Consider the following 16,113-nt stretch of genomic DNA (forward strand, 5'->3'; position numbering starts at 1 on the left):
TGAGTGAGTTCCTCCTTTCAGGCATAGAAATGTACATTTACTATGAATGGTTTTTCAAATGTAGTGGATGAAATTATAGCCTTTGTCTAAGAGACTTGCTCTGTTACCTTGAGAGAGAGATGCCACTAAGTTGAAAATATTTTAAATATAGCTTTTTTTTTTTACTACAAAAATAATCGGAATGCTGCCTTTTTGTAGCACTTTTATAGTTAGTATGGAACAATTTCTTTTCTGCCTCAGTGTTCTCATCAGTAAATGGGACTTACACATTCTTACCCTTTTGATAGGATTTTTGTTCTTTGACAAAAGTCACAGAGCCAGGAAGTCTCAGGCAGGAGTCAAATCTAGATCTTACAGAATGGGGTAGAAAAGGGACTGAAGAGATAAGTATCCTTAGTATGTTGGTGACTTCCTTTCTAGTCTTTTCTACTTTGTGTTTGTGTGGGGGGAGGGATATATATGCATCTGTTTTTGGATTGTACTTTATGTATGGTCTTAGCTCCTGTTTTAAAGAAAGGCCCTGTGATTTATTGAACAGTCAGTAGTTTAAAATGAAGTCTTAGGAGCAATCTAAGTGTTTTTGAGCCACATTATTCCCTCAAGAGTGAGCTTAAGTCCAGCAAGTACCCACGCTGAGAAAACAGGCTGCTTGCCAAGGAAGGACCTACCCTGTGGTCCATTAGCTAGCTCAGGAGTCCCCGCGGTCCAGCCGAGGCCCCCCCCCCCCCCCCAGATGCAAAGTACTAGAGCAGTTTGACTTTCCACTTACTGCTCCGGGGTTTCTGAATCTGACTTAGACGTCTTCTTCCAAATGAAGTTCCACTTCTAGTGCCCATGGTAGCTGTATTACATTGTTCACAGTAGAATAAAACTTACTCTAAGGTTATTACATGGTAGACCGTATTCATGAGGGTTTATTGACCATAAGAATCTTGTCTTGCTGTCAAGTATCCATGTCTTCTAGATATCTGTTATAGATATTTGACAATATGATAATGAAAATCCCATTTTCATTTTTAAACAACCAGTGTCTTTCAGTGATTTTATGGTGTTCAGATTTTAGAAATCACCTTTTCCTAATACACTGTCCTATATAACTTGACAAGGTTTCTCAGTGTTGCCAACTTGGCATTTGGGCCCGGATAATTCTTTGCTGGAGGGGCTATCCTATGAGCCTTGTAAGATAAGATTAGCAGCAACTCTGCCCTCTATACCCTAAATGCCAGTAGGTGCCCCTCCCCCAGTTGTAATAACCTAAAATGTCTCCAGATTATGTCTTGGGAGGTAGAGTTGCTTCTAGCTGAGAACCCCTGCTTTATTGTACCTGGGAAATTTTTCACAGGTGTTTCTGAGCTATCTGTTGTTGGGGGCCATCTCGCTAAAAACAGACACATTAAGAACATGTTGGTTATAATTTTATTTATGCAGTAGCAGGCACTGTTTCTATTAAGCAGTGTATTAATATTAGTGAACATTTTGAAGCACATATTATGTATGAGGAAGTTTTAGTAAGTATTTGATATGCCCTGCATTTTTCTCCTTTCATCCTCAAAATGCCCAATGAGGTGTGGGTAGCATTAACGATGGCATCTCCCAGTTGAGAAGACAGGGCTCACGTGGTTCAGTGGACATAAGTGGTTCAGCTGATATGGAACTAGTCGTGTGGGAGCCCGGATTCCGTTCCTGCTGTCTCACTGGTGTCGTGTTCTTAACCACTGTGCTCTTCTCTTTGCTATGTTAGACTGAAGGGAAAGAGTATGTTTTTGTGTTTAAATCTGATAGAGATTTGTATGGCATAAAAATTTGGACATCTATATTCCAGAGGTATCCAGCTTAGATCATAACACTTCGTAAATTTAAAAGCCACCAATCCAAAGTCATTTCTAATTTGAAGCATGGAAAATACCCTCTTACTGAGGATAATTGGAACTGGGTTAATTGAAAATACCAGTTAAAAGTAGGGAATCTTTAAAAGTTATACATGCCCAATATATTTTGTTTTCACTAAAATATGTAGAATGTACTTGCCAAGCTCTTGTGAGGCCAAGGGTTTTTCTTCAACAGTGATCCTACTATTTTGAATTTTATGTTGTATTAAAAGTATAAAACCATCAGAGCTACAACAGACAATAGCAATGCAATCCAGTTTTATGGACTCTGAAATTTCATTTTCTCATCTTTTATAGTCGTCTTGCCCACATCTAATCCAATAGCTTTCTCTTTAGTGACTTGCTTTCATTAAGTCTTTGTAAGGCCTTCAGCTTAGTTTTTAAAGAAACAAGATTTATCTCTTATACTCCTATTCCATCAGTTTTCATAATATTTAATTAAATTTCATAATTACAATAACAAGTTGACTGGCATAAACGGGTTTGAGAAGACACCGCCTGACTCTGTCAGCATGAAGTCCAGCAGGTGGGAACAAAGTGTGTGTGGCCCTGGAGATGGTCTGCTCCTGTCCTTGGGCATTCATCATTGTGCTGGACTTGGGGGACTCAGCAGCAGTTAATCCAGGAAGTCGGTCCGGTGGGAGGCACTGTCAACAGGGCCTGCTGCGTTTTCTTGGGCTGCACAACTTAGAATTTTCAAATCAGGCAGGTCATTTGTCACTGTAAGATAATGAACAACAAATTATGGCTCCAGGTAGCCTCATTTGAAGCTAAAGTGAAGCCCCGTAAGGTATAACTATATACTTAAGATATTATTTAGTTGTATTTAGTCACCAATTGGATATGGTTAAACAAAGTATCCTCTTACAATTTTTACGCTACAACTTGATTCACTGAGATTGGTGGGCTAATGCCTTTCCCAATCGGGATCTGCAAGCGAGTCCTCTTGCTGAAGGAGGACGTCAGTGTTACGTGCAGCCAGGTGGCAGTCCAGTCCAGCCTCTTCATGACCAGACCCTTGCCATTCTGCTGTTTAATGCATTCCTGATTGCACTGTGGCTAAGTCTCTGGGCGTGGGAGGGGGAGGGGGTTTCCCTTTCGTGGAACAGTCAACATTATACGTAAAATTTAATTATATTGGGCTTGTGAAACTGCAGTCACTCTCTGATATCACACTGTTTCTATGCATGTCATTATTTTGCGAATGTAGACTCTAGAGGATATCTGACTCCACTGTGTAAGCCCTGTGTGTTGCTGGGTAGAGGCTGGGCCAATACAGGAAGCCCACTGTTGGCACTTGCTATTAAAATAAGCACGGCACTCTCAAGGTTCTGTTCCTCACCCCTTTTTCTGGACTGTACCTCTTTGCTGGTTTGCTAGCATACTGGTCCCTCACCCAAGGTTAAATGACAGGAATAACATAGGTAACATGTATTGTGTCTTTACTTGGTGTTTTATGTGCACTACTTCACTTCCTGCTCTTAGGACCCCAGGGCTGTCGTTGTGATGAGTGCAAGTGATGCAACCACAGCCTTCCTGGAGAGACCCAAACCAGGGAGTAGGATAGCATGAATATCAGTAGGGTCATCTCCCTTTGAGTCCCTATGTGTATTTTGTGTCTAGTTTTTATTTAGATAGTAACCGAGATCGAAATACCCCGGAGGTTTGTTAAGTAGAGAAAACTGTTAAAGTTATGATGTTGCCTAGAGCCAGCATGGCTTGTTGGGGAGGGCACTTTGCCAGCCTTCGCTCCCCTTACTTTCTGTGGCCGTACAGGACTTCTCCAGTTTTGCACTGAGTGTGCCTGTCTGTGAGGCAGGTCTTCCCCGAATCCCATTCAGAGTGAGCATATGTGGAAAAGAGGGGCCCGCGGTCTTGGCAGTGGTGTTTGTTGCTCCATTGGTCAAGAGTGTTGATAGGCTAGTCTCTATGCCATGTGGGGTGTCACTCTCGAAGTTACTGGGGATGCTGTGGTAGCAGCAGGCCTCTCCATACTGTGCAGTGGCCAGGAGAAACTGCCACTATCTGGTCTGAAGCTCATCTGATAGCTTCCCACTCCTATTGCTTGTCTAATTATTCTTCCAATAACGTTAAACTCAGGTTTTATTGTCTCTGTTGTTCTCCCCTTGTCTTCCACTTCTGCCTCTCCTCACCCCACCGCACACGTGTCTGTGCTTGCTCCCACATGTGCATACACAGACGCACACATGCACACACCTGTCCGTTCAGCGGTATGCGGGACCCCAGAACTATCAGTTGATAGTTGGATTTCCATTGCTTTTATAACATCCAGTTTTCTTGATAAGAAGGTGAGAGGTAAATAATCAGCTATCTTCAGCATCACATTTCTTTAGAATATATGCCTTACCTTCATGTGTACTTGGAAGTGACAGTTTTAGCAGTCTGATCTAGTCTCAATTTTGCTATCAAGAGCTGGTCTTAAAGCGCGAGCGTGTTAGATGAGGTCAAGCAGCTGTTGTGAAGTGAGTGGACTATACTGTGGCGTGTGTAGATCATCAGGGAACACCATCCAGCTAATAAGCTTATTTGAAAAATCTGTGTTTAGTTTGTTTTTTAATCCTGTAAGTATCACAATTTCAAACTTGAGCAAAGTTGGGTTGTTTTATATTCAGAGTTCTTTAAGGATAATTATGTTGTTTAAGTTTTGATGTGGACAGTTTTATTTTTCAGGGAGGTAGTAAGCCAACAAGTCTGCTTTGCTGGCCTCTGGGTTCTTGAACTTAACAGTTAATTTTGGCCAATTAATAGGGAAAGATTTTATACATTTATAATAATGTGCTGTTTCAATACCCTTTTTATTTTTCACTGAGCTCACATAAACTGTATATGATAGGTTTGATGGTAGCTCTCTACTTAGGTAGCCCTTTCAGGGAGATTTTGGGCACTAAATGCCTTCTAGAGCTAACCTGGGAGTGTGATTTGCCACCATCTTTTTTTTTTTTTTCTTTTAAAGATTTTATTTGTTTATTTGACAGAGATCACAAGTAGGCAGAGAGGCAGGCAGAGAGAGAGGGGGAAGCAGGCTCCCTGCCAAGCAGAGAGCCCGATGTGGGGCTCGATCCCAGGACCCTGAGACCATGACCCGAGCCGAAGGCAGAAGCTTTAACCCACTGAGCCACCCAGGCGCCCCTGCCACCATGTTTTTATCTGCTCAGGGCTTCCAGAAGCAAGGAGGCCATTGGGTATGAAGGTTTGCATGTTTGCTCCTTTGAAAATGGTCCTCTTTTTCTTTCTCAGCTGTGATCCCTTAAATTTTAACACTGATGATGATCTGGACTCTGCACTATAAGAACTATATTCTGAATAGAATGCAGTACTACCTGAGCCATCTCCAGTCAGAGGTTTGTGGAAGTTGGTTAAAAGGGTATGTGCCTCAGCTCTTCCTCCCTCTGCTTTATTTTTAAATCAAGATAAACCATCAGAGGCCTCATGTGCACAAACACTGGACTTTATTCAAGGTCATCCTTTTAAGATCCAGTCATATAAAAACAGAATTTGTTGTTGCAGTAAAACTGGTGATGAAGCATTGCCCATTATGTCATTCTTTAGCCCCTTTGGAAAGTTCCATGCGAGAAATTTATTTTAGAATGTGATGGCAGGACTTGTTTTCTGATAGCTACTAAATGTCTGCTTTCTGGTGATAGGAGTACTTTATTGGTTTGCTTCTTTTGTTGACTGTGTCTCCTGTTTTATTTCAGCTCCCACAACCACATTTGATTCTCAACTGTACAACCTTCATTAGTAACACCTTGTTTCCACTTGCATAGTTTATTTCTGGTTCATCAGCATGATTTGCATATTTCCTTTATAATTGATGACCTAAAAATTATCTTTGGAAAAGATAATTAACACACATATACTTCTAACCAAATGCCTCTCTGTCTTCCCAGGCTTTCTCCTCCATTCTAGCTACCTTTCTTTTCTTTCTTTTGGAGCCCAAGACGGGGCTTGAACTTGCTACCCTGAGATCAACACCCTGAGATAAGACTGGGCTGAGATCAAGAGTTGGAAGCTTAACTGACTGAGCCACCCTGGCTCCCCCCAGTTAAGTTTCTCACCATCTGTCACCAGCTTCCACCTGCATGGCTGATGAATTGACAACTCAAAGCCATGCATACAATTGTTGACTTCTTAGTTTTTCCTCCCTAAACAAGTCTCCCTTATCACTGCCCGCTTGCTGTAAATGCCATTGATATCATCCATCACTTGGCTTTGAAGCACTGAAGCCTCTTTGATGCCTCTATCCCCTTATTCTCCACCCCCGATCAGTTGGGAGGGTCCCTTGGGTCTATCTTCAGATTGCTGCTAACTTCCTATTCTGTCCTGTTCCCAGGGATATAGCTGGAGGCCCTCATTGCCTCTTGTCCAAGTTCTAGCATAGGTATCTTAGTCTCTCCATCTCTACTATACCTTACTCAAAAGCCAATCTCCTGCCTTTGCCAAATATAATCCAACCTTGCAACAGTATAAATTTATATTATATCATAAATGTAATCCTGTAACAAATATGTTGTGTAAGTTGAATCCTCTGAGAAGCAGATGTTGAGACCGTATAGGCTTTCAAGTGGTTTGTTTGGGACTTGGGGATGATGCCTGAGACAGAAAAAAGGAGAAGTGGAATTGAACAGGGAAAGCCTTCAGTCCTTGATGCAGATGTGACCCCTGACAGGAAAAGAGCAAAATTGGACAAGGGGAACCTCAAACCATGATACAGAGCTAACAAAGTTGTAGGCAATACAGTGGAGTGAAGAGTAAGCTTTAGAGGAATGCAGGCTCTCTTGGCCCCAGCACACTCAATTCATGGATGGGGCTGTCTGGGAAGAGAGTGGCTGGGTTGAGAAACTGTAGCAGATCCAAAGAAGCTACAGCCAGAGACTTTGAACTAATTGCATTTCTCGTGGCTCAATCAGTTGTAAGCCCTCTCTAGAAGGGAGACCCAAGTGTTACATGTTCTCTATGGCTGCCACATAGGCACGTGTGCCTACATCATGCTTGGCAAGGTGTGGGGGACTTGAATGGTAAGCAAAACAGAGAACACCCTCGTGGAGGGCAAAGGACACTGACAATAAGTCACACAGAAGTATAATACTCTTCATAAAAATTAATAATACAGAAGTGGAGAAAGTAATCCCTCTCCTAATTCCAAGAATTTGGCTTATAATCTTAATCTTACACATAAATTCATTATCCTATTTAGTATCAGCAAGTGTTCTTCATGTTTTTAAAGTAGTTTTAAAAATCAACAAGTAGAGGCACCCGCGTGGCTCAGTCAGTTGAGTGTTCGACTCTTGGTTTCCGCTCAGGTTGTAATCTCAGGATCCCGAGATAGAGCTTGGAGTCAGGCTCTGTGGTCAGTAGGGAGTCTGCGAGGCTTGCTCTCTCCCTCTGCCCTTTCCCTCGTTCACATGGGCCTATTCTTTCTCTAAAAACAAATTAAAAAAAAGAAAACAAGTACCCATGGGGCACCTGGCTAGCTCAGCCAGTAGAGCATGTACCTTTTGATCTAGAGGTTATGAGTTCAAGCCCCATGTGGGGGGCATAGAGCTTACTAGGAAAAAAAGTACATATTTATATCTTCATTCATTAAATAGTATTGATGAAGCATATACTCTGCGCCAGCTGCTGTGCCTGGCAGAGAACAGAAGCACACGCTCCTGTCTTCATGGTGTGTAAAGTCTGCCATTGGTGATCTGATCTTGAGACAAATGAGAAACATTTGAGCATTATGAGAAATAATTAAGAATTATGAGAAATAATTCAACCATTATACTTTTTTCTGAATAGTTTTAAAAACCTACAATTTATTTTTTCTCTTTTTCTGGAGTCCATTTAGATGGATGGTGGAACTTCTGAATTTATCCTCCGTGCTTTTTGCTTTGTAATTTTAATTTCTCTTTGTTTCTGTTCTGTATTTATCAGTTTTATCTCCTGGACGAGGGATTGGTGTGTACCTCTCTGCATGCAGTTATCTAGGCCTTTCATTTTTGTCAACAATTGTATATTTAATCCCAAGGATCTCATTATTTTCATTTCCCTGTAGTTACGTTTGACAATAGCTTATCCTTCCTTTTTCTAACCCACATTCCTCCATTGCTGGTCATTAGACATTTCTCCTCCTAAGTTCTTTGAATGATCTGTATCTTCTGGGTTGTATTTTCTGTTTTCTCCTTTTTCTCTCTCATGCCGGTTTCCTTAGTTGTCTGGTGGTCTTGTTTATGAACCAGGGCCGGGGAGCATTGGCGTGGACGGCAGCCTCCCCCTCGGCTCCGTGTGCCCCCGTCCCCAGCAGGCCTTGCGGGACGTGGACGGGAAGCGGAACGGTAGCGCGACCTCCGGCACAGAGAGCTGCGCGGAGCGTGAGGGGCGGCGACCGCGGTGCAGGATGGGAGCCACATGGGCGCCCGCCGGGGGGTAACTGTCCTGCCGGGTTCTGCATGGGGCGGCCCCTCCGCCTCCGCGCATGCGTGTTGTGTTCTCGTTTCTCCCGACCACCTGACCGGCTCCTGCCTGTCGTGGGCCTCTCCCTGCAGCCACCCAGAGTCGCCCTGTGCCCTCAGCACTTCCTGCGACGCACGGGCTCACAGCGGGCCTGAGCAGCCCTTGGAGGCCCGGACCCCCGCCGTGGCAGGCTCCGTGAACGTGCCGCAGCTGAGGGAATGTTCGCTGCGGGTGTGAAGTCTCTGAGTTCACGGAGTGGCGCGTGTCCCCTGTCTACGGCACCCGGGAGAGGCCGTGAGGACCCTCTGCGCGCATGACCTCGTGTTCCACGGCAGGCCCTGAGTCATGTGTGGCAGTTCCTTTTTCTCCCCTTTCAGGAAATGAGACCACAAACAACCCTGTGTGTGGTCATGGTGGTTTAGTGGAAATTAACCAGGACCACCAAGCTGGTCCCCACAGGCCCAGAACACCCGTATGGAGACCGAGTTTTACTATCGCGAACTGTACTAGACGCGGCGCCTAGAGGCTAGCATCAGCGAGTGACCGGTGACGAGAAGCAGGGTGTGCGTCATCTCAAAGCATCTCCCGGAAGGTATTTGCAAAACTGGCAGGTGCCACCTGCATGGAGTTGAATCAGGGTCCGTTCCCTGAACCCCGGAATTGATGCACTGGGAAGAGGACATCATTTCCTTGGCTCTCTTGCCCAGAGTACGCACCCTCGGTCCGATCGCGTGAGACCACCCGGGAGACCCCAGTGGGTTGGGAAGTACTCTGCGAGGGTGCCATGGTCGTGAAAGACAGGCGAGCAAAGAGCCAGCAGCTGTCAGACACTGCAGGGGACTGAGGAGGAGTAACTGAGTACACCATGGGATGCTGCGCGGGATTTCGGGACAAAAAAGGCATGGTGGAAGCTGTGATGGACTTTGAATAGAATCATCAGTTAATGGGATCGTTGTACCCGTCAGAATTTCCTGGTTCTGATCATGATAATTGTATTGTCTGGAGTCACAGATGATGCTAGGATTGGAGGAGGCTGCGTCATGATCTGTGGAAATTTCCCTGTACCATTTTTGCAGCTTTTCTCTATAAAGTAGAGAAGATGAAAAGTGAAAAACAACCACCTCAGGTGTGGTCAGTTACAGTGGTTAACTTAGGAACCATCCACTTGGGAAGTGGGAGTGCTTCCCCAACTTCCTGCAAAGTGTACCAACATGACTGCCATGCTTACGGATTCCCATATGCTCTTCTCTTTGCTGAGTCAAGGGAAGAAGGGCTCTTTAGATCTATTATTCAGTACAACTTGATACCTAAAGCCTGCCTCATCTATCTTCCAAACGTGTACCTCATTACGACTTTAGACACCCAGTGAACCCTTCCGTCCTGAGCTCCTAAATCAGGTGCTCAAGAAATATTTGCTTTATTGTATCAGTTCCTTTCCTGGGCTTTTCTCATGGAGTCCCTCCTCTGTACATGGAGGCCATCCCTATCTGATCTTTGGGACAGCAGGAGACCTCTTCCCACAACCCCCCCCAAAATTTTATTTATTTATTTATTTGAGAGAGAGAGAGAGAGAGAGAGAGAGAAAACACATGAGTGGTGGCGGAGGGACAGAGGGGAGAAAGAATCCTTAAGCAGACTCCCTGTTGAGCAAGGATCCTGACATGGGGCTCAGTCCCACCACCTTGAGATCATGACCTGAGCTGAAGTCAGGAGTCAGATGCTTAATCAACTGAGCCCCCTGGGAGTCTTCTTTCTAACTGTGTTCAGGTCAAGCAGAAGCATTTGATGGCAGAGGAGCCTCAGCGGAAGCAATGTCTGCAGCTGGTGTAGGCAGCCAGCAAGTCTGTGACTGTACTGTTTGTGAGACTCCCTGCATTGTCCCTGTCCTGCTGAGCAGCAGTGACTTTGCCCTCAACCGCATTTCTGGCTGTCTCTGAGGGACGTTATTCCAGGCCCTTCAAAAGCATTTTTAGGTAGGAAGACCTCTTGCTGCAGTATCCCTGGTAAGGAGGGACAAAGGGTGTTTAAGTATAAAAAAGTTGACTTAGTGATGGGTGTTGCATTGTAATTTCTCGTATGTGGTTGTTAAATACATTTTTTTCCCCTGAGCGGGCATTTGAATTAGTGTTAACATTAAAAGTAAAGAGTTACACTAATATGCAGCCTTTTACAGTTTTTTTAATACTCACTGGCCATTTGCAAACCAAATACATTTTTTAATACTTTTAAAAATCTTCCCATTATAGAAGTTATATATATTCATTACAGACAAATAGTAACTATAGAAAATTAATCTTGGGCTTACTAGTGATTTTATTTGTTTCATCTTAATACATGCCTATTCATGTTTTCAGTAAGATACGATCATTAGATACAGTGTATAAATTTTTTCATGCTTCCATAATTGGCTGTGCCATGATTTAAAGTTTTCCAGCTGTTGCAAATTAAGGTTTTCCCATTTTTCATTATTACACATAATGTTTATATCAGATAGTCCTAAAGCCCCCCCCCCACCCCCCCCCCACCACCATTGCCCTCTTTGGCAGTTGGGCAAAACCTATGGATTCACCTTAGGATAATTCTTTTTTCCACCCAGATTAAAGTAAACATACAAAGCAATCCAAGCATATTAAAATACAATTGCCTAAGTGTTTAAAATTTTATTTCTTCTGTGTTAACAAAATGATCTAGTATCAGGTCTGATAACTTTCAAAGTAGTGATGAGCATAGTTGACATTTTGATATGTCTGCGACAACTATCAAGTGACATGAAAATATCTATAGTTTCTTTTGGTGTCAAAGTCACACGTACAGCTAATAGTATTGTAGTTTGTTGTCTGTGTTTATCATTGACAGAAATGGTGGATGTTTGTTTAGAAGTTGATGAAAATAAAGATCTGTATTTTTTTCATTCAAGTTCATGGGCACCTTAATTTCTATCCATAGACAAGACTAAAAACCTCTGGCCATACATGAATCTTGTTATGTAACTCTCCCCCCACATACCCTGTTATTTCTGTAAGGTAGAGTCCTGTAAATCTAATGGTGTGAACTTTATAGGAACCTTGATTTTTTTACTGCCAGGTTGCCTCTTTTAAGAAAGCACAGACCAGAAAAGTCTGCCTGGTATGCTTAAGATTGTACAGTTGAACATTTTCTTGCCTACTTGGAATATTTATAGTTTATATTTTGATTACTTAATATAGTCTCAAGACATTTTTATTTCTTTAAATCACTCATGGGCTTTAATTTTTAAAAATATAGTTGTTGTCATTATCTATGACAAATAGCCCAGTAAAATTTCCCCAGTTTGATTCTATTACCCTTTATTTTCCTTTTGTTTCAAAAAGAGTTTCCTTTATATTTTTTTCTTTAATCTTTTCAATGCAATTTATTAATGTCAATGTAACAATATTAAAGCCTACCTTGTATTGGCAAGTTATGGGGGTGTTATGGGCTGCTTAGTCACGTGCTCTCCTAAGCCCCACCACTTCATGCAGTTTTGGCAAGTAGAGCACCTTACTTTTTAAGAATGATCTATGGGAAAAAGAATTAGAACTTCAGAGCACTCTGTACTTTGTAAATGTGCACAATTACTCTTATGCAACAATAATTATAAGCTTAGTGGAGTGCTTTGGGACAGAATTCTGGCACATGGCCAGTCCTGTGTAAATGTCCCCGTGCATTACTCTGACCTGCTTTTGATTATGATGCAAAGTCCTGGGCTATTTAGTTCTCATGGAAACTCCACCCTTATAATTAGGATGAGCCCTTTGGGGACTGGAGACTGAGAATATCTGAGTGGTGCACTTCTCGGAAAGAGCCATTCTTTAAAAAGTTGGCCTCTTCTTACCTCTACTTTGCCAAACCTGGGTTTCATTTTTTGAAAAGCAGAATATGCTGCTGTTGCTTGCTTGCTAGCTTGCTTGCTTTTCTCCTAGCTTTAGGTCTGTCCTCTCTTTCTAACCTAGTTGTCAGTCTTATTAAGATGTAACAAGTTGTACAAAAACAGAACATCTGAACAACTTGACCCCAGCAGGCAGAGAGGGGCATGCTACATTGCGGGGCCTTCCCCCTTCCACCTGGAGTCCCTGCCTGATGAAAACACAGAGGGTCCACATTTAGGTCCACGGCACTACCACTGGCACACTTGTAGTCCAGCAAGAGACTCCACGGCACTACCACTGGCACACTTGTAGTCCAGCAAGAGACTCCACGGCACTACCACTGGCACACTTGTAGTCCAGCAAGAGACTGTTCTAGGGAAAAATAGCTTAAAATACTGAAAATGGTGACATAATTGTTATTGGCAGGTCCATTCTTTGATCTGCTGCCATATAGGGGAACCAGGTCTGAGTGCTCAGTGCTAGTACCTTCAGTGTCCCCTTCCACAGTGACTTAAGATGCCTTTTCTAGAGACCATGGGAGGCTCTTCATTTTTCCTTCTGCACAGGCAATTAGGGTAGCTAAGATGAGAATATGAACGTTTTTGTGATGTTAGCATATATTTCTCAATGCTTTCTGAAGTGGCTGCTGTCCGTTCACAGCGCCAGCCACAGAGTATGAATGGGACCACTCCGTGAAACACCGGTTGTCACTTGACAAATGTAGATGCCAGCTTGTTAGGTGTGAAATAGTAGCTGTGTTTCATTTGCTTTCTCTTGCTTTCTCTTGTGTTTATCATGTCTGTTTTCCCTATATAAATTTCTCAATTTTAAAGAAATACTTTAACTTTACAAATTATTTATAAAAAACATAGTTTTGTTCATAATTCCGCACAGTGCAGATTCTACTGATCTCCCTAGAGAAATGTACAACTGAAGTACTTATACAGAGTCTGCAAATACCGTGAAGACCAACACAAAGATAGCCTGTTGAACCCTGTAACTCCTGTGATTATATTTTCCCTTCCCCTTTTACCGATAAAATACCAGGCTTGTTTTTTAAAATTTTTTATTTTTTTGCCTTGTACACAGCTCATAACCAGGTGATGTGACTGTACTTGATCTAATTACTTGGTGCTTTGAACTACTTGGTACTTCCCCTTTCTCTGAATGTGAAATTACTTATTATTGTGAATGTGTCAATCAAAATATATAGTTCTTTATGCAGATTGTTCTAGTGATGGCAGAACTGCTCATTGGCACTCTTGGTATCATCTTTGTTAAAACTCAGGAACCAGAACTAAACTTCAGGCTAACCGTTTGTTTAGATGTTAAATATAGAAAATGCAGGCGGGGATGGGGGAATCAACCATCAATGGATAAAATGTTAATATCTCTCCCTTTGAACACAGCGAAGCCTTGACTTACAGCACATCAAGGAATAACACTTTTGTTTTGATACAGCTCTTTATATTTTAAATATCTGATTTTAGATATTCTCAGATTTGTGATTAAGATGTTTTAAATAATCTAAATGTTTTTTGGGAATATTAAACCAATCCAAAATTCAGGTTTTTTGTGCAAAATACCAAAATTGCCCTTCTAGCCACGTAAGCAGTTGGAGCTCAATAAAGCTTTCTTTAGGCATGATCTGGCTAGTTAATCCCTTTAGGCATCAAATTTTATTAGACTTTTTTGTATTCATAATATAATTTCTGAAACTTTGGGGAAGATAATGTTAATATAAAATGGCTAAAAAAATGAGCTTTGAAATCAGTAGTTAAAATCATGTGTTTGAAATCTGGTACGGCTAGTTGCTCGTGGCTGGGTGGCGACTTACTCTCTCTAAATCATAGCTGCCACATCTATAGAAAAGAAGGAAATACCTATATTTCCATGGTGGACATGAATATTAGATAGAATGCTTGGCACAGTGCCTCACTTCCCTGCATTATATCATTCTGACAGAGTGTCTGCAGTATTGGTTTTTGGCGTTCCGGTATGCCTGCACTAAAATGTCATTAGCTTTGGTGGCCCAACACCTGTATTTCAACTCCTCCATCAGTCCATTTACCCACCATACTTGAATATCCAGTTCCTCTTCCTTTCCCCTCTCCTCCCTCAGACTTCGTCATCCTGATTTCTCTCATCACAGGCTTTTGGCTTCTCTGTAACCCTCTTCTGTAACTCCCCCGTTCTTGTTCCCCTTTTACCCCCCTTCCATTCCCGCAAAAGGCAGCGTTGATTTGTGGGTCTGGCTGGAAGAGCTCTCTGCAGTTGAATAACTCTACTAGCAAAACGTGCAGGTAGATGGCTGCTGGGAGGAAGGTTCGAGTCCACTTGAGCTTGAAGGACAGGAAGAGCCCAGACTGGCCAGAAGGACCAGATAGATAGCCTTCAAAGGCTGGTATTTTGGTTTTAAAAGAAAAAATCAGTCATTTGTCTTGACATCAAAGTGTAAGGACTCAGAAATTTGATTTAAGGTAATGTACTGAATTCTGCTGTCGGAGAGTTACACAGTGCATTAGCATTTTGAACTGAATAAAGTTATGTTCGTGTAGAGAGGGTATGTTTCTAGAGCTCTGTAATCCTCGGGAGCAGGAATCAGGGACAGTGCACACAAAAAAACAAGGCTTTTATTGTGTGAATAATTCTCAGTCAAGTGGAAAGACATTTTGAACAAGCAGTGTCTGATCATGATAGTAGTGAATTTAACACCAGAAGCCGGACCAAGATTTCCATCTACCCCAGTGAAACTGAAATAGTTCAACAAATGGAAATGCTTTCTTGGAAATAATAGCTAGAGCTCTCTTTCAAGGAAAACAAAACAAAACAAAACAGAATGTAAGTTTTAAAAGCTCTGCTAGAGTTATCAAACCAGAAATGGGTTTGAAGATAGAGTCTGAAGAAAGTATTAGAAATTAGTTCTAATTGTCTCATGAACATTCCCCCAACTCAGCAGCTGTGAAAAACTGCAAAAAAAAAAAAAAAAAATATGGTCAGGACTTAATGATGACACACTTAAAACTTCTAAATAATCTTTAACTGATTAAAACACCCAGACTTTTCTGTTTTATAAATATTCTTCATTTTTATGTAAGGTTTAGTTTTTTTTTTTTTTCAGAATAATACTATTTTAATTTTATCTGCCAATTTATACTAGAGTGATAGGGTTTAATATTTACATTATGATGAATTTATATTTTGGGGGTCCTAATAATATTTCTAAATTTTTGTGTTTGAAATATATGAAATATTTCACTTCAGTGATTTGTCCTTTTATGCATTCTTCCTTTAAAATGACGTTTTGGGGGCACCTGGGTGGCTCAGTGGGTTAAGCTGCTGCCTTCGGCTCAGGTCATGATCTCTCAGGGTCCTGGGATGGAGTCCCGCATCAGGCTCTCTGCTCGGCAGGGAGTCTGCTTCCCTCTCTCTCTCTCTGCCTGCCTCTCTGCCTACTTGTGATCTCTGTCTGTCAAATAAATAAATAAATAAATAAAATCTTAAAAAAAAATAAAATGACGTTTTGGAATTAATACACAGAATAAACACTTTGATTTTGTTCCAGTGTTGTCACATTTTAGACGATGTCTAGATAGCATTTCATTTGAGACCTGCAGGGTGAGGGGACTTAGTCAAATAAAGTAGAGCTGTTGGAAGAATGTTCTAGACAGTCTTTTAGGTGAGAAAGGGCATAGTGAAGTTTGAGCAACTGAGAAAAATTCCGTATAGTGGATTTGGAAGGATGATGGAGCGATCTGACTTGGAACTGGAGTGACAGGCTCACAACAGGCTGAGAGGGCCTTTGGGAAGGCATGGAAAGTATCCAAGGACCCTTGGGAAACCAGAGCATTTAAAACTTAATAGCGATAGTCAGATCT

General features: G+C 42.0%; 1 protein-coding gene across 6 annotated transcripts in view; it reads left to right on the top strand.

Moving 5' to 3' along the window:
* SIPA1L1 (signal induced proliferation associated 1 like 1) overlaps positions 1-16,113 on the top strand; it is a 179,684-nt gene that overhangs the window by 49,562 nt on the left and 114,009 nt on the right. The gene's annotated exons all lie outside the window — the stretch shown is intronic.

The sequence above is a fragment of the Lontra canadensis genome, unplaced genomic scaffold (assembly GCF_010015895.1).
Source record: "Lontra canadensis isolate GAN:19392208 unplaced genomic scaffold, GSC_riverotter_1.0 scaffold98, whole genome shotgun sequence".
NCBI classification, from domain to species: Eukaryota; Metazoa; Chordata; class Mammalia; order Carnivora; family Mustelidae; genus Lontra; species Lontra canadensis.